The sequence below is a fragment of the Manacus candei genome, unplaced genomic scaffold (genome assembly GCF_025592945.1).
Source record: "Manacus candei isolate 608988 ecotype Guabito, Panama unplaced genomic scaffold, ASM2559294v1 h1tg000078l, whole genome shotgun sequence".
In the NCBI taxonomy this organism is placed as follows: Eukaryota; Metazoa; Chordata; class Aves; order Passeriformes; family Pipridae; genus Manacus; species Manacus candei.
This window is the reverse complement of record NW_026138126.1, coordinates 278887-297894: the sequence shown is the minus strand read 5'-3', so window position 1 is coordinate 297894 and position 19008 is coordinate 278887. Positions and strand designations below refer to the sequence as shown.

Sequence of the window (19008 nt, the reverse complement as noted above, 5' to 3'; positions counted from 1 at the left end):
ATACAGTGATACTTGAAAGACCCTCCCCTTCACAAGCAGTCCAAAATTCTCTTATGATTTTAGGGTCAAATCGCCTCTTGGATTTTATTCGTGGAGCAAGACTGCCATCTAGCGTCCATTTCTTCTGGGAGGGGCAGTCATTTTCACAGAGTGGTCTTCTCTCCTGGCAGGCCTCGTAGCATCTCTGATTGATCTATCCGACCCCTAACCCCTAAACTAAATGCTATAGGACCAACTAAGACGTGTCTTAGAACTTCCCATTTGCTTAAACAATGTATAATTGACTTTCTTCTTAACAGAACAATCTCTTATTAAACAAGTTTTCTGAGGCCTGTAAGCTAATTTCTTGAAGATGGGCATATGATACACTCTCTATTAGTTTCCATGTATCATCTACATTCTCTCTCCTACAACTAATTGTAGTCTTAAAAGAAAAGAAAAAACTGCTACCATGCCAAGAAAGCAAACTCCTTTGTTGATTAGGATTTTTATCTAAGAAAAACTTCTGATTTACGAAGCCATTAAGGATGGAGATCCTCTCTCATTTCAGTGCCATTGTGACAATATGGGGCCTCATGTAACACATGGAACACAGACCACTGCACATTCCCAAGCAATCAAGGGGCCATTGTAACACTCCAGGGCCTCATGGAAGACGGAGGCCCCACAGAGAGACCTCAAATCAGAGGTTTGGGCAATCCTCAACCAGAGGAAGTTCAACAAGGGCAAGTGCCAGATTCTGTCCCTGTGATGGGGCAACCCCGAATGTCCGGACAGACTGGGAATGATATGCTGCATAGCAGCGCTGGAAAATGGCCTCTGGGGTCCTGGTGGATGGCCAGTTGGCCAAGAGTCAGTGGTGCTCTGGTGGGGGCTCACTGCTCCGTCACAGGAGGGTTTTCAGACACACGAGTCCTTCGCTTGCACACAGACACAGACAGTTCATGGCAGCAGGGGCAGTATCTCCTGGGTTTCCTGCTGCCACGCCAGGAGCCTGGATGCACCTAAGCCCTTGTGGGGTGCCACCTACTCTGCCACTATCTGAGATGCCCCACCGCCTGAGAGACGGAAACGCGAAGCTCTGTCCAAGAGAAGCACATCCCAGAGCTGCACGCATGGGTTTTGCCAGGATTTAGAACCGTAAATGCAATGTGAAACCGAGACACTCTTTGTCCCACATAACTTCAAGGTCTCCCCCGGAGGTTGATGGCAATTGTTCTTGCTCAGGGTCATCTCCCCACACCAACAGCAGGTGTGTGCTCAAGACTTGTCTGTGCAATGCAAACAGATACACCCTGTCTAGTTCTTCCGGTCTCTCCAAGGAAGGTAAAAGAATCTCTGTGTGCCGGGTGAGTTGTGGTTCTATAGTAAGTGTCAAGAGCGGATGGCAAGTCTGTGATAAATGCCCTGAGGAGATGACCTGGGTTTTCCAGTGCACATGGCAATAGATCACACCCTGTTTTGGGGGTCATTTATGTCCTACGGAGGTGACAGAGATGGGAAAGAGAATGAAATTTTTGAATGTGCCTCTGAGTGCCCCTCAACCTGCTGCAAATGTGCAGATTCCAGTACATCCAGTTCAGGTGTGAGAGACTGTTCCCTGGTCCTCTGAACAAGAAGAGCTGGACGAGGGACACAGCAGAACTCGCTTACTGAGCCTGCATCTCCATGAATCCCAAAGTAAGTGCGAGGGGTTATGCCACGTCCGAGTTTTCTCAGGGGAAGGTGTTTCTCCCATGCACTGCCTCCCCGTGGCACTGGTGCCACAGCCCCCGACAAAACCACAAGTGGTCTTTGTCCCTAGCAAAAGTGCTCCTGCTGCTATCCGGGATGTTCCACTGGAAAGGCCAGGAGAGGTTGAGTCCGGAGGGCACTGAGCCCGGAGGGATGTTCTGCCTCTCGTACCCCTCGACCATTCTCGCAAGCCCAGCCCGGCCCCGCCGTTTCTACGGTTCAGAACACGGACCGCTGCCGCGCTGCCGCCGCTCTCTCCTGGCCTCCGCCTCCAGGCAGCACCCGAGGAGAGCCCGAGAGGCGCCGGCGCCTGTCCCAACCCCGGGGCGGATTTGTCGCAGAAGGACAGGGGAGGAGGGAGAGGAAGACAGAGGAGACGGAGGCGACCCGCTAGGAGCAGAGAGTCGGGGTTCACGGGGGCAGCGGGGCGCCGGGAAGCGGATCGGCGGCTGCGGCGTTGTCGGGGAGCGGGGCTGGCGGCGCTGGTCTCGGTTTTGATCTGTGTGCAGGGCCGGTGGCCGGAGACCGTATCCATTCCTACCGGCAACTCCCGGGTCACAGCCTCGATCTCCTCGTACGCGCTGCTAAATTGTCCAGAGAGCTGCAGACGCCAACGGTGTGGCTGTTGGTGACGGGAGACGGTCTTTCCGCCGTCCTCTGGCTCTCCGGACCCCATCATGGGAAGCGGCTCTGTATTCCTGGGCCCTGGCGCACACGGACTCATTGACACTGTCGTCTTCAGAGATTTCAGGGGATTCTCTTAGAAACAAAACTCGGTTAATTGGTTCTACGGCAGAGCAAATTAGCACCCTTATGAAAACATGGCTTTTCATTCCTACACAGAGCGCAGGCTTGCGACAGAATGCCTGAGTGCAAAGTGATTTATACAGCACAGGGCAGTGCAAATCTGGGCATCCTGCAGTAAGTTGTCAGGTTTGTCCCTACCTTCTCTTGAGGCATCGTCTCCTGGTTACTTTGATCCACTCCAGGTAGGAACCGCGATTGTCATGAAGATCTTTCTCTTTGGATAGGAGGAAGGGTTCTTGCCTTGCCTGGGGTGTGGAAAAGACAGAGAGTAAGGGTCCGCAAGATTTGGAGTGTCACTCGTCAAGGATCTGAACACTACATCTCGGACGTGTTCTGAAGTAACTGTGAAGGCAGACAGTGCGAAAGGAGGGAGGTGCAACCAAGCCAGACCAAGCGTTAGAGGTGGTGAGAGAGGAAAGCAAAGCAGTAAGAAAGGAGAGACCTCCAACCATGTGGCCCTGGCCTCAGGAAGGGTGATTGCAGGACCATCCTTCATTAGCCTCTCAGTAAAAATGCAGAATTCTCAGCTTCCTCTAAATGTGTTATCTCTCCTCTGATATTTAAGATGGTAGAAAATTTTCAGGAGCACACAGGCATAAGGAGGGTGAACTCGATAATGCTCTTCCACCTGGGAAGCATGTGAAAACCTCTGTTTCCTGTGGTGTGATGGGTGCCTGGGATCCCTCTGGACTTGGTTTAGGGAAGGGGCTGGGTGTAAGGGTCTCCATCTGCCAAGCCCCCAGACCTTCAACTGCCCTGGGTGGGCCAGGGCTCTCCTAACCCCACCACTCGCAAGCAGCACTCTGGTAGTTGCCCCATGTGCTCCCTGCATGTGCGTCAGGGTCTTCATCCTGTTCCCTGCTCATCCCTCAGTACATTCCCTAGGGCATATGCTCTCCTTGCCATCGCTGGAGCTGGGATATCCAGCAGCCCTGCTGGAGCCACGTTCCTCTCAGACTTTGCGTTTTCACAGAAGAGAAAGGCAAATCTAGAGACACTGGGCTGCTGCCCAGCAGGGCTCATCTCCCTTTCTCGGGGAGCTAAGAGAGAGGCATTCTTCCCAGGCAGATGAAGAAGGACAGGGGAAAAGCCACAGAAGCGGAGGAGACACGTGTTCTCCGAGGAAGCTGCAAGCAGCCCAGAGAGCTGAGGACAGCACGGGAAGATGTGAAAGGTGCAGAAGGGTAGAAGCCGGGAGCTCCCAAAAGCACATCAGCGGGTGTGCAGCAGAGCAGGTGATTGTAACTGGGGATGGGAGGACTGCACTGCGAGTTGACCGGGAACAATCTCTGCTCATGAGTGAGACCCCAGAGCCAGGCAATGCTCAGAATGCCATCGGCTGGGGGAGCCAGACGGGCTGTTGCTTGGGGAGGGAGAAACCCAAAGAGAGCATTTGAGGTACTGAAAGTACAGTTCATTTCTCGGCCCTCCTGCTTCCTTTGCTCCCCCTCTAAGAGATTCGTTTCTGGCAGCTCTCTTCTCTCGGCACAGGGTGGATATTTCTGACACTCTCGGCAAACAGGCACGTTCGTCTCAGCATGAATTTTGGCTACCTCGACGTCACTTTCTACCTGGTACACCTCCTCTCTATATCCCAGCTTTTCATAAATGCATTCTTTTTCCTCCCAGGACATAGTCAACTGCCTTTTCAGGCCCCGTGGGGGAATACAACTGAGTAGAGAAACATCACTGCAGATCATGTACTTGCTGTCCTTCATGTGTTCACTCCAGGCGATCTTACTTCTCTAAAGAAATAAAGAGGGAAAGAAGTGAAAGCTCAGGCCTCCTTCTCTCTCTGCTCGCCACTTCAACTTCACTATCCCTCTCCGTCTGTCCTCTCCTCCACATGCTGCCACCAAAAGATATCTCGGCTCTCTCTACAGTCACACATTTCTCCATTTCTAAAGAAAATCAGGAGATCATTCCAAAGTTGCTCCCGGTCTATCAAACTCTCATCTCACTAACTTTATTAATGCATCCCTTTCAACCTGTAGGCTGCCTCTGGCACGACTTCCAGTTTTCCCCGGCTGGCAACATATTCAAATCTCTCTGTTTGCAGTGGGCCATGGCTTACGGGGGCTGCGATACACCGGGAGACCGATCGACGTCTGTCGGGAGCGGAGCTGTCAGCAGGAGCATTTCTGCTGGAGACAAATAGCACCATAGTTTTAGACTTGGGCTGTGGCACCAGTTCTACGCTGAAGTAGTGCATGGGTGAAGCACCTGCCCATGAGAAATCATGGCATGGCATCTCCCAGCCGCTTTGGACCAATGGAGATACAGTCTCCGTGATGAGATCCCAGTTGTGTCACTTCTCCTGCTCAGAAGACTAGGGAACACCTGAAATATGTATGCTTGTCCTGAAAACAGAGAGTTCTAACTATTTGGGCAGCCTGGAGAAAACTGGAGGTCGTGCCAGAGGCAGCCTGGAAGCAGAATCTGACGCATTATTAAGTTTAGTGAGATGAGGATTTGATAGGCCATGGCTAAATTCAGTGTTCTAGCACTGGTGCCTCTTGCTCTGCACTGTGCTTTTTACGTCACTTGGCACCCAGGTACTCAAGCCTGTTCTCTTTGTATGGCTGAAAACCCTGTTTTAATAGAAGCACTAATACCCAACTCGTCTCCATGACGGTGCCCGGAGAGCCAGAGGATGATGAAAAGACCATCACCCGTCACCCACAGCCGCCCCGTTGGCACCCACAGCTCTCTGGACCATTTAGCACCGAGAAACTCGGGGCTGTGACCCGGGAGCTGCCGGTAGGAATGGATAAATTCACCGTTTCGTATGTTGGCGTGTGAGCACTTGGTGATTTCACTGCTCCCGCTGGTCTCTACCAATGGGTCCTGCTGCACCTGGGCTCTACCTGCAAACACGGGCAGGGAGCTGAAGAAAAACCGTCGGAAGTGGTTTTGCACTGGATGTTTTTGCCCAAAACAAAGGGCACAGCAGCAGTCAAGCCAATACGGAGAAGAATTTTAAGAGGATATAAAGGTGTGTAGTAGTTGAAATGTCCATTAATATTTGCTGGAGAGAGCTGAGCGGAAAAGAGAAGTGGATTGGTGAAGTCACAGAAGAATGGAAAGCTGCGGGATTAAGCCAAGCGAAGAGAGGAAGAAAAGTAGGAAAGGGGAAGGACGGACTGCACGAATTCACTGAAGGACAGAGAGTAAAGCAAGGAAAGAAAAACGGCTCGACAAAGAAAAAAGCGATGAGTGTTCCCAGGGAATACTTTATGGACCAGAGGGAGGGAGGGCTGGGAAGATAGTTCGGGAGAAGAGCTTTGTGAAGAACCTACCAGACAGGAGGGCAACCTCGAGGAATATGAACGTCCACCCCAGGGGGCTGCCCCGGCCCCTAGGGTCTCCGGCCGCCAGTCCTGCGCACAGATCAAAACCGCGGCCAGTGCCACCAGCCTCGCTCTCCGACAACACCGCAGCCGCCGATCCGCTTCCCGGGGCCCCGCTGCCCCCGCGAGCCCCGACTCTCTGCTCCTAGCGGGTCGCCTCCACCTCCTCTGCCTTCCTCTCCCTCCTCCCCTGTCCTCCTCCGACAAATCCGCCCCGGGGCTGGGAGAGGTGCCGGCGCCTCTCGGGTTCTCCTCGGGTGCTGGTTGGAGGCGGAGGCCAGGCGACAGCGGCGGCAGCGCGGCGGCGGTCCATGCTCTGCACCGTAGAACCGGCGGGGCCGGACTGGGTGGCAGGGATGGTGTTTGGTATCGAGGATCTTCAGATTGACAGACCATTTGCTTCTTACACGACCATCGTCTCTTCCCTCACATCTCTCTTTTGGCACGTAGAGACTCCTGAATTGTCCTCCAGGGTAAGCGCTTGCCGGAATGGTCGAGGGGTACCTGAGGCAGAACATCCCTCCGGGCTCAGTGCCCTCCGGGTTCAACCTCTCCTGGCCTTTCCCGTGGAACATCCCGGATAGCAGCAGGAGCACTTTTGCTAGGGACAAAGACCACTTGTGGTTTTGTCGGGGGCTGTGGCACCAGTGCCACGGGGAGGCAATGCATGGGAGAAACACCTTCCCCTGAGAAAACTCGGACGTGGCATAACCCCTCGCACTTGCTTTGGGATTCATAGAGATGCAGGCTCAGTAAGCGAGTTCTGCTGTGTCCCTCGTCCAGCTCTTCTTGTTCAGAGGACCAGGGAACAGTCTCTCACACCTGAACTGGATGTACTGGAATCTGCACATTTGCAGCAGGTTGAGGGGCACTCAGAGGCACATTCAAAAATTTCATTCTCTTTCCCATCTCTGTCACCTCCGTAAAACATAAATGACCCCCAAAACAGGGTGTGATCTATTGCCATGTGCACTGGAAAACCCAGGTCATCTCCTCAGGGCATTCATCACAGACCTGCCATCCGCTCTTGGCACTCACAATAGAACCACAACTCACCCGGCACACAGAGATTCTTTTGCCTTCCTTGGAGAGACCGGAAGAACTAGACAGGGTGTATCTGTTTGCATTGCACAGACAAGTCTTGAGCACACACCTGCTGTTGGTGTGGGGAGATGACCCTGAGCAAGAACAATTGCCATCAACCTCCGGGGGAGACCTTGAAGTTATGTGGGACAAAGAGTGTCTCGGTTTCACATTGCATTTACGGTTCTAAATCCTGGCAAAACCCATGCGTGCAGCTCTGGGATGTGCTTCTCTTGGACAGAGCTCCGCGTTTCCGTCTCTCAGGCGGTGGGGCATCTCAGATAGTGGCAGAGTAGGTGGCACCCCACAAGGGCTTAGGTGCATCCAGGCTCCTGGCGTGGCAGCAGGAAACCCAGGAGATACTGCCCCTGCTGCCATGAACTGTCTGTGTCTGTGTGCAAGCGAAGGACTCGTGTGTCTGAAAACCCTCCTGTGACGGAGCAGTGAGCCCCCGCAAGAGCACCACTGACTCTTGGCCAACTGGCCATCCACCAGGACCCCAGAGGCCATTTTCCAGCGCTGCTATGCAGCATATCATTCCCAGTCTGTCCGGACATTCGGGGTTGCCCCATCACAGGGACAGAATCTGGCACTTGCCCTTGTTGAACTTCCTCTGGTTGAGGATTGCCCAAACCTCTGATTTGAGGTCTCTCTGTGGGGCCTCCGTCTTCCATGAGGCCCTGGAGTGTTACAATGGCCCCTTGATTGCTTGGGAATGTGCAGTGTTCTGTGTTCCATGTGTTACATGAGGCCCCATATTGTCACAATGGCACTGAAATGAGAGAGGATCTCCATCCTTAATGGTTTCGTAAATCAGAAGTTTTTCTTAGATAAAAATCCTAATCAACAAAGGAGTTTGCTTTCTTGGCATGGTAGCAGTTTTTTCTTTTCTTTTAAGACTACAATTAGTTGTAGGAGAGAGAATGTAGATGATACATGGAAACTAATAGAGAGTGTATCATATGCCCATCTTCAAGAAATTAGCTTACAGGCCTCAGAAAACTTGTTTAATAAGAGATTGTTCTGTTAAGAAGAAAGTCTTACATTGTTTAAGCAAATGGGAAGTTCTAAGACACGTCTTAGTTGGTCCTAAAGCATTTAGTTTAGGGGTTAGGGGTCGGATAGATCAATCAGAGATGCTACGAGGCCTGCTAAGGGAGAAGACCACTCTGTGAAAAGGACTGCCCCTCCCAGAAGAAATGGACGCTAGATGGCAGTCTTGCTCCACGAATAAAATCCAAGAGGCGATTTGACCCTAAAATCAGAAGAGAATTTTGGACTGCTTGTGAAGGGGAGGGTCTTTCAAGTATCACTGTATTTATACTCCGAAATTTATACTGATTCTTTGATTCAATCAGAGATACTACGAGGCCTGCTAAGGGAGAAGACCACTCGGTGAAAATGACTGCCCCTCCCAGAAGAAATGGACGCTGGATGGCAGTCTTGCTCCACGAATAAAATCCAAGAGGCGATTTGACCCTAAAATCATAAGAGAATTTTGGACTGCTTGTGAAGGGGAGGGTCTTTCAAGTATCACTGTATTTATACTCTGAAATTTATACTGATTCTTTGATTCATGCATGGCAGAGTACCACCATGAATCCCCAACTGGCATATTAAAGAAATGTTCGATCCAATGGTTTCTGGTCATGGGGTTTAATTCTTTTGTTTTATCCCTTTGATTCCATGAAGTTCCAAAGATATCCCACGGTTTGTTTAATTCCATGAGGTCCCGCACATCCCAATGATGTCCCTTAAGTCCCTGGTTTCTGTAGTTTCCCAGGGAACATTTACTTCTATGATGCAGGGCAGTGCCACGACGACCACTTGATTCCGTGAGTTCCCCCAGTCTCCCAGCAGTCCTTTGGTTCCATGAGACCCTACAATGTTGCAGTGGGTTGACCTTACCTGGATGCCAGGTGCCCACCAAGCTGCTCTATTGCTGCCCTTCCCAGCCAGACAGAAGAGACAGAATAAGATGGAAAATTATTTCTACCTTGAGATCAGGCACTTTACTAAAGCAAAAGCCAAAGTTTGCACATGCATAAGTGAAGAGGGAAAAAAAAGATTTTCTCTCTACTTCCTGTCAGCAGCGATACCTGGTCACTTCATGGGAAGCAGGGCTTCACCACACAGAGAAGACGCTCAGAAGGCATGTATTGTAAAAAAATGGATTTTCCCCCTTTCCTGTTCCTTTCCTGAGCTCTTGTAGCTGAGCTGACGCCATATATTCTGCAATGTCCCTTTGGTCCATTTGGCTCAACTGACCTGTCTGTATCGCCTCCCATGATCTTGCCCCCGATTCAGGGGATGAAGCCGACAATGCAGATGCTGCACCAGCCCTGCTCAGCAGTTGCCAAAGCACTGGTGTGATTAACCCCTTTGTAGCTCCCAATGCAAAGCAGAGCACTGTGACGCCTGCAGTGAGAAAATGAACTCCAGCTCAGACAGACCCAACACATGTGGGATTCTGAAATGTCTCAGGGTTCCTTTGGTTCCACGATGCCCCTCTCAGACCTGGCAGTAGAAAAATAAATCAAAAAATTGAGAAGAAATCATCTTAAAGTCATGCTAAGCCTGTCTTCTACAGTCCAGAATCTATATATGTGTGACTGCAGATACCTGGGATGAGGGTAGATGCTCAGAGGAATTCATGGGTTTGATCTAGGAAACCTGTCCCAAAGTTTTCACTGCCTTTTCCTCCTTGGACATTTCCTGATGCCTGGAGGAAGCTCATGTCCAACAGCAGCTCCATCCCCCACTTCCTCCTCCCGGCTGCAGCTCTTGCACTTCTGCTTCTTCCTGGGCATCTCCCTGGCTGCCCTCCTGGGCAACGGCCTCATCCTCAGCGCCGTAGCCTGCCACCACCACCTGCACACCCCCCAGGGACTTCTTCCTGCTCCACCTCTCCCTCACACACCCGGGCTGCATCTGCACCACTCTCCCCAAAGCCATGGCCAATTCCCTCTGGAACACCAGGGGCATGTCCTACTCAGGATGAGCTGCACAGGTGTTTTTTGCTTTTCTTCTTGATCACAGCGGAGCTTGCCCTTCTCACCATCATGTCCTATGACCGCTACGTGGCCATCTGCAAAGTCCTTCACTACAGGACCCTCCTGGGCAGCAGAGCTTGTGCCCACGTGGCAGTAGCTGCCTGGGCCACTGGGAAGCGGGTCTGGCCTTGGGGCTGCAGGAGCTGCCGCCTGAGCTGATGATCTCCTGAGCAGTCCAGACATGCAGTCACTGTCCCTGTCCTCTATTGCCTCCCTTTCTTGCTGCACGACCAGAAACGACTGTGCTGCTCTGCTGGGCTGGGGCGGGGCAGGGAGATGGGGGGACCAGGGAGGGGCTGGTCTGGGCAGTTCCAGTGACTAGAAAACCCCAATGTTCATCTGAAGTGTAGGAGTGGGCAGGGTGGGAGCATTACAGGGCTGAGGTGGCTCCAGGCTCTGGGAGTGGTAGCAGGAGCCCAGGGAGACACTGCCCCTGCTGCAATGAACTGCCTGTGTGTGTGCCAGGGAAGGACTCGTGTCTCTGAACACCCCCGTGTGTGCATCAGTCCAGCTCAGGGTTGGACACCTCTCAGAGCCCTGACACATTTCTCTGTGTGACTCCAGGAAAACCCCCACTGTGCCAGGGAGTTACCAGATCCTTTACTGTCACCCTCCTGGTGTCCTGTGTAATGATGAAACTAGAAAAGGTGATCATCATACCCTGGTAATTTTCTAAGAGGAGAAATGTCACTGCTGGAAAGAAGTGTCACTGAAGAGGTGAGAAGAGGGAACATCATTGTTTCCTTCAGTCTGTTCCACAGCAGGTTCCCCTGGAGCCCCAGGGACACCTGCGGGGAACCCAGAGGGGCAGAGAAAGGGCTGCCTTTGGCTCTTGCTGTGCTGCTCAACTGGGCCGGGCTCCTGGCACACAGGGAAATCCTGGCAAGCGGGCAGCACTGCAGAGAGACAGCTCTGCCCAGGAGCAGCTCCTCTGCACAGCCCAGCAGGGCCGAGGGCACTGCCTGTAGGCACGAGAGAAGAGAAGAAAGGCAAAGGGAGGTTAAAGGTAGCAGAAAGATGGGAGGTGTTCAGCTGAGACACAACTTGGGGACACAACTTCACACTCCTCTGCAGAGTGAGTCTACAGGTGCAGGGCAATGTCGCTTGTGTTCCTGGAGGAATCTCCTAAAGCTACCACATCCCACAGCCTTGCACATCTGTCAGGACTCTCCCAGTTTCTCTGTCGTGCCAGAGGAGGATGTTCTCCAGGGCAGGCCTTCCCTGCAGCACCGTCAGAGGGACAGTGCAGGTGGGCTCCTTCTCCCAGGGATGACTGCGGGGTGGGAAGGTGGGGGTGCAGCCAGGGATGCCCGGGGCTGTCCTGCAGAGCAGGGTCCCTGTGCTCCGGGGTTCTTTGTGCCAGGGCAGGGACTTTGCTGCCTGCTGGGGTCAGGTCTCATCCTGCCTGGGTAGTTGCCCACCCCTCTGCAGGGAGAAGCTGTCGGTGGGTGGTGAGAACCCAGCAGGAGCCAGGCAGGTTCTTCCTGCCGTTGGATGAGGTGTGTGTGGTCAGGGCTGTGGGAGGTCAGGGCTGCTCCCAGATCCAGATCACACCAGCACATTTCCAAGAGCACTGTCAAATGGGAAGGGCAAAGCACAATTATTAGGAAGGAATGGAACTTTTCTCAGTCAGTGATTTCAGTTTCCTACTCCTGAGGAATCTGGGGGTTGAGAAATGGAAAAGGAGCTCCCATGTTGGACATGGGACTCTGAGACTCCTGAGTTGTAACTTGGAATGCACAAGTGCTTCTGTAAGCAACTTCCTAAAGTGCTTTCCGTCTCTGCTCTGCTTTTGACAGAAGCAGCATCACTTCTGCTGGACCCATCTGTTTTTTCTTTATCTGCCCTTTTCCACCTGCAAAAAGAAAAGTTGCCCAGTCAGTGTGCTGCAAACAGGCAGGTTTCTCTCAGGCCACAGTGAGTGCACAGACATTCGGATGGAGTGGTGACAGGGAAGTCATGAATGGATTTCTGATGTTGAGTCTACTGTTTTGAAATCAGAAAATGTGGTGTTGAAGTCATCGTTAGCCTTTGAGAGGGAAACAGGAGAAAAATCGGATAAATTTGTTGCTAAAAATGAGCTGCTTCAAACTGAGGTTGACCACCTTAAAAGTCTTGTTAAAATTTGGATGATTATGAAACAGTCAACTCACGGATTACCCCCATCAATACTAGACAATGCCCACAGTATAAAGGCATAAAGCCCTCCCAGCCCCTCCAGGAACCCTCAAATCCCATCCCGGTCCCACAGGACACTCCCAACTTCCCCTTAAACCCTCCGAGGCCCCCAGACTGCCTCCCAGACCCACAAAAACCCACAAGATGCCCCCAAACCCCTCCCAGTTACCTCCAGCCCTCCCAGGACCTTTCAAACCCTCTCCTAGTTGCCCCCTTCCCCTTGAGTATGCCCCCAAACTCTCTCCCAGTTCCTTCCCACATCCCCGACGATTCCCCAAAACCCCTCACAGCTGCCCCAATCTCCCCAACCTCCCTCCCAAACCCCCAAACTCCCCCAAACACCTTCCCAGTTACCTCCACAACCTCCAAGCCCTTCTCAGCCTCCCCATTCCTTCCCAAAGCCCCTCCCAGTTGCCGGCCCGTCCCCCAGGCTCGGGTGAGGAGGTGCCCCAGGCTGATGGGCCCGCCCAGGCAGGGGCGGTTCCAGCAGCATGTCAGGAGCCACCCCCTGCCCCGAAAGCTCCCGCCCGCCCTGGAGCCACCTCAGCTGCCCCTGCAGGGGAGAAATCCAGGCCGGAGCAGAGCAGGGGGCAGGGCCGGGCTGGGACCTCGATGGACGGGGGCACTGGGAGAGCAGGGGAGAGACCAGGATGGGCTGAGGGGGCACTGGGAGAGAGGGGAGACACTGGGATGGGCTGAGGGGGCACTGGGAGGGAGAGGGGAAAGTTTTTTACCCCTTTCCTGGGCACTTGAACACCCTCTGCACCCCCGATCCTGGCCGTGCCGGCTGTCCTTTCCCCCCAAGCCATGAACAGGTTTTGGGGCTCCCTCGTGGGTCGCAGCCAATAGAACGGCTCTGCTGGAATGACATTGCCAAATTCTGCTGGGCCCCTGTCCTTGTGCCGGTGAGTCACCCAATAGAACGTCGAAACTTCCGCAGGGGCTGCCGGGAGCGGGGCGGTGATGGGGGAGAGGGGAGGATCGGGATTGAACCCGATTGGTCCTGATCGATCCCGACCCCAGGGTCTCCCCCCGCCGCGCTGTTTTTCACGTGCGGCCCCAATGAAGCCATGGTGGTGTGGGGTGAGTTCAGGGGGTCCGGGGGCTCCTGGTGACCCCTCCGAATCTCCCCCAAGACTCTCGGGAACCGCCCAGATCCCCCCCAAGACTCCTGGGGACCCCCCGCCTTTCCCCCTCCTCCCCCAAATCTCCTGTGCATCCCCTTAACCCTTGAAAATCTTCTGGGACCACCTCAGACCCCCAGACTCCCTCCTGGGGACCCCCAAACACTCTTCAGGACTCCGGGGTCCCTCCCGACCCCCTCCTAGAGTCTTTTGGGTGTCACCAACCCTTTACGGCGGATTCCTCCGTCCATTTTTCCACCCCGGACTGCTGGGGGTCCACCCCCCCAAGAAACTACTGGGAACTCCCCAGTGTCCCACCACGAGATTCCTGGGTCCCTCCCCCCCCCCAACCCCTGGTGGGTGCCCCCATCCTTTCTTCCCCTCAAAAATATTCTTGGGGGTCCCCCAATGTCTCCTCCAGCCCCCATCCTGCCAGGGATGGATTTGGGGGGATCTCCTTCCCCTTCCCTCTGGCCCGAAGGCAAATGCCCTCGCTGTCCTTCTTCCTTCGCCCCCAGGCAGAAAAGAGAAGAGAAACAGCCAGTTGGCCCTGGCAGGTGTGGGTGTGTGCAGGCTGTGGTTGAGTGGTTGAGAAGGGAGAGGAGGGGGCTGGTGTTTGGGCCAAGTCCAGCAGGTGATGTCTTTGGTGTCTGGCAGTCCTTGGTCGGCTCCACGACCATCCAGCTGTCAGTGTTCATGACATACCCATCAGCCCTTCTCTTCTTGGCTCCTACACTTGCCAACCCTAAGCTGCTCCTAAGTTCTCTTGCTGTCAGTTCATAAAGAGGTCTTGTCAAGTGTTACTGATTTAGAAACTAAAGCCTGACATCTTTGTCTTTGCCAAAGATGTGTGTGAAAGGGCAGTGCTGTTGCAAAGCAGTGTTGAGCTTCACAATGGGTGACTTGGCAACTTCCTCTGCATCACCCGTGCACCCTGGGTTTCTTTGAAAAGTACTTTTCACTCCAGATGTGACACCATATTAGCCTGTATCCTGTCCCCAAATGGATAACTGTAAATATTAATAATTAAAAAGTGCCCCCCTCCATTATTCAAGAAAAGCTTGTATCTCTGTACTAAAAGCATCCAAGGGTCACGTCCCCCAGTTTTCTATCTGGCACATGGGTAGGGCTGCACTCTGGGGGTGTGGGGCTTTGGTTCTTTGGTTGCCAGGGGCCACTGTGAGTCACTGAGCCGGGGTGGGGACAATGGGCAGGGCTGGCTGGGACAGGCTGTGGCACCTGTGACATAAAAGGGAAGTGTCCCCGTGGGGCAGCTTGGCAGGGCCCATCAGGGGATGCTGCCCAGTGCAGCCTGTGCTGTGGGGAGCACGCACACAGGGAGAGGCTGGGTCGGACGAGGGCCAGGGCAGCAAGGTCGCCCCAGGGAGTGGGTTCTGCCCCTGCCTGCAGGGCCCAGCCCCTGGCAGGAGCGCCTTGGGCAGGGCCCGGTGCTGCTGCTGGGGCAGGAGGTGAGGCCTTGCCGCCTGCCAGCTGCCTTGACCCCTGTCCTTGCTGCGCCACATCCCCGAGGCTCCATCCCCGCTCCCCCAGCGCCAGCTCCCTCCTTCCCAGCCCCAACCAAGCCCTTCTCTGTGTCCTCCTGCAGGCCATGGCTTTCACAACATTCCTTTTGGTGCTTGTGCAAAGCATCATCCAGTCCCTGCAGGCGGTCGGGGAGGGGCTGCACAAGACTCAGTGAGCTTGGAGGTCTTTTCCAAGCTGAAGGACTCTTGGATTCTGTGATTGTGTGCAGGATTCAGGACGGTCCGTGTTAGCAGCATTAGTTTGCTCCCAAAGTTTCCTCGCTGTCAGCTCTTGTGGCCTAAGGCTTGAGCTCCTTTAACTCCTTGTGCTGAGCTACTGATGGGAAAGGAGAGGCCTCTGCGAGCAGATTCCTGGTGTTCCCTGTAGAACAGTGAGGGAGAAGGTGTAGTCAAGTGGGAAGAGGAGTACTGTTTGTGTGTGGCCTCCTATGTGGCCTTGGCGCCTTTGAGGGGCTTGAAGGAGAAAAGAGCTTTGTTAAAGTGAGAAGTGAAATAGTGTGTTGGCTGTTCTTTCTGCAGGGAGAAGGTGTCGGTGGGGGAGGGGTCACAGAGTGGGGGAGAGGCTGTAAAGTGGGGAAGGGGCCACAGAGTGGGAGAGGGGTCACAGAATGGGGGAGGGGTCACAGAGTGGGGGAGGAGCCACAGAGTGGGGGAGGGGCCATAAAGTGGGGGAAGGGTCTGAGAGTGGGGGAGGGGCCATAAAGTGGATGAGGGGCCATAGAGTGGGGGAGGGGTCAGAGAGTGGGGGAGGGGCCATGAAGTGGGAGAGGGGTCACAGAGTGGGGTAGGGGCTACAGAATGGGGTAGGGGCCACAGAATGGGGAAGGGACCATAAAGTGTGGGAGGGGCCACGGGGTGGGGGAGGGGTGACAGCCTGGACTCGGGGGGTCAGGGCAGTGACCTCGGGGAGGGGGAGGGGTCAGGGCATGGGGTAGGGGTCTCACCTGATCCCGGGGCTATCGGGGCCATGGCCGGGCCGAACCTGGTGGGGACACCCAAGTTTTTCCCAAATTTCCCCTCATTTTTCCCAGTTTTTCATCCATTTCTCCCAAATTTCCCACTCTTTCCCCTATTTTCCCCCCATTTCCCCCATTTTTCCCAAATTTCCCCATTTTTCTCAATTTTTCCCCATTTTTTTTCCAAATTCCTTCCATTGTTCCCAAATTTCCCCCATTTTTCCCATTTTCCCCAAATTTCCCCCCATTTTTCCCAACTTTCCCCAATTTTTCATCCAATTTTACCCAAATTCCCCCATTTTTTTCTCAATTCACCCCATTTTTCCCAAATTTCCCCATTTTCCCCAAATTCCGCCATTTTTTCCCAATTTTTTCCTAAATTTCCCCTAATTTTTCCCAATTATCCCCCATTTTTCCTGAATTTTCACTCATTTTCCCCAAATTTCTTACTTTTTTCCCAATTTTCCCTCCATTTCCCCTCAAAATCCCCCATTTCCCCAAATTTCTGACTTTTTCCCCAAAATTTCCCCCATTTTTCCACATTTGCCCGGATTTTCCCCCAGTTTTCCTAAATTTCCCCCCATTTTTCCCCATTTTTATCAATTTTCCCCAAATTTCCCACTTTTTTCTCAAATTTTCCCCCATTTTCCCCAAAATTCCTGTTTTTTTCCCCCCATTTTTTCCCACTGGGGAAATTTGGGAAATTTGGAAAACTGGGGACCCAAAAATCCAAGAAAATGTGGGGAAATGGGGGAAAAATGTGGGGGAAATCTGGAGAAAAATCTGTGAAAATGTGGGAAAAATGGGGGGAAAATCAGGAAAATGGTGAAAAATCTGGGAAAATGTGGGCAAATGGGGAAATTGCGGAAAATTCTGGGAAAAATGTGAGAAAAATCCGGGGAACTGGGGAAAAATGGGGAAAAATGTGGGAAATTCTGGGGAAAATGGGGGAAAATATGGGAAAATATGGAAAAATGAGGAAAAAATGGGGGGGAAAGGGGAAAAACTGGGAAAAATCTGGGAAAATAGGGAAAAAATGGGGGGAAAATGGGGAATATTCTGGGAAAATCTGGAAATATGGGGAAAAAAATCTGAGAAAAATGGGGAAAAATCTGGGAAAAATGGGGGAAAATGAGGAAAAATCTGGGAAAATGTGGAAAAAATGTGGGAAAAATCATGGAAAATGGGGGAAATTGGGAAAAAATCCGGGGAAATGTGGGAAAAAAAGGGGGGAAATCTGGGAAAATGGGGAAAATAATTGGGAAAAAATCTGGGAAAAAATGGGAAAAATGAGGAAAAATCTGGGGAAATAGGGAGAAAATCTGGGAAAATGTGGGAAAAAATTTGGGAAAATGTGGGAAAATGGGGAAAAATCCGAGAAAATGGGGGTGAAATGGGGAAAAATCTGGGGAAAATGGGGAAAATGGGGAAAAACCCGGGAAAATGTGAAAGAATTGGGAAAAACGGTGGGAAAATGGGGGAAATGAGGAGAAATCCGTGAAAATGGGGGAAAATGAAGAAAAATGTGTGAAAATGGGAAAAAATGGGAAAAAATCCGGAAAAATGGGGAAAATTGGGAAAAATCAAGAAAAATGGGGGAAAATCTGGGAAAATCTGGAAGAAAATCTGGAGAAAAATCTGAGAAAATGTGGGAAAAATGGGAAAAAATGTGGGAAAAATCTGGGAAAATGTGGGAAATTCTGGGAAAAGTGGAGGAAAAATCTGGGGAAAATCCGGGAAAATAGGGAAAAAATGGAGGAAAAATCTGGGAAAATCTGGGAGAAATCTAGGAAAATGGAGACAAACTGGGGGGGAAATGCTGGAAATTCTGGGGAAAATGGGGGGAAATGGAGAAAAATGGGAAAAAATCCCAGAAAATGGGGAAAAATGTGGAAAGATTTAAAAAAATGGGAAAAAATCTTGGGAAAATGTGGGAAAAATGGGGAAAAATCTGGGAAAATCTGGGAAAAATGAGGAAAAATCTGGGAAAATGTGGAAAAAATGGGAGAAAATCCAGGAAATGGGGAAAAATGGGGAAAGATAAAAAAAATTTTGGAAAAATGGGGAAAATATGGGAAAATCGGGGAAAAGTCCAGGAAAATGGGGGAAGAAATCTGGGCAAATCTGGGAAAAATGTGATAAAAAATCGGGGAAAATGTGGAAAAAATGGGAAAAAAAATCTGGGAAAATCTGGAGAAAAATGTGTGAAAATGTGTGAAAATGTGGGAAAAATGTGGAAAAAATGGGGAAAAATCTGGGAAAATGGGGGGGAAATCTGGGAAAATCTGGAAAAAATGGGGAAAATTCTGGGAAAATGGGGTAAAAATGGGAAAAAATCTGGGAAAATGTAGGAAAATTGGGAAAAATCTGGAAACTGGGGGGGAAATGGGGAAAAATTCAGGAAAATGTGGAAAAATGGGGGAAAATCTGGGAAAAATGGGGAAAATGGGGGGAAATGTGGAAAAATGGGGAAAAATGTGGAAAAACTGGGTTAAACTGGGAGGAACTGGGAGAAACTGGGCCAGAGGGAAAGGGATGTTACCATGGAAATGTGAGCCAGCCCCTCCCCCACCCGGCCCAGGGCCCACGGGGGGGGGAACTGGGTTAAACTGGGACATACTGGGAGGCACTGGGGGGGACACAGGGAGTTACTGGGAGCTACTGGAAGCTACTGGGAGGGTCACTGGGGTTACTGGGATGGACACTGGGGTTACTGGGAGCTACTGGGGGGGTCACTGGGGTTACTGGGAGTTACTGGAAGCTACTGGGGGCTTACTGGGAGTTACTGGGAGCTACTGGGGTGGACACTGGGATTACTGGGAGTTACTGGGGTGGACACTAGGATTACTGGGAGTTACTGGGAGCTACTGGGATAGACACTGGGGTTACTGGGAGCTACTAGGAGCTACTGGGGGGGTCACTGGGGTTACTGGGGGGGTCACTGGAGATACCGGAGGCATTACTGGGGTTACTGGGAGCTACTGGGAGCCACTGGGAGCGGCCCATCCCCCTCCCTCCCCAAGGTCACCCCAAGGACACGGAGGGGGGGAAGGGGGGGAAGCCCTGCCCCATCCCAGTCCCTCCCAGTCCCTCCCAGTTCTCTCCCAGTCCCTCCCAGTACCTGAACTGGTCACACTGGGAGCGGCTCCAGGTCCCCCCTCCAGTTTGGGCCCCCGGGG

At 52.3% G+C, this 19008-nt stretch overlaps 1 pseudogene; it reads right to left on the bottom strand.

Moving 5' to 3' along the window:
- LOC127481335 (NADH-ubiquinone oxidoreductase chain 2-like) overlaps window positions 1–19008 on the bottom strand; it is a 168228-nt pseudogene that overhangs the window by 31808 nt on the left and 117412 nt on the right.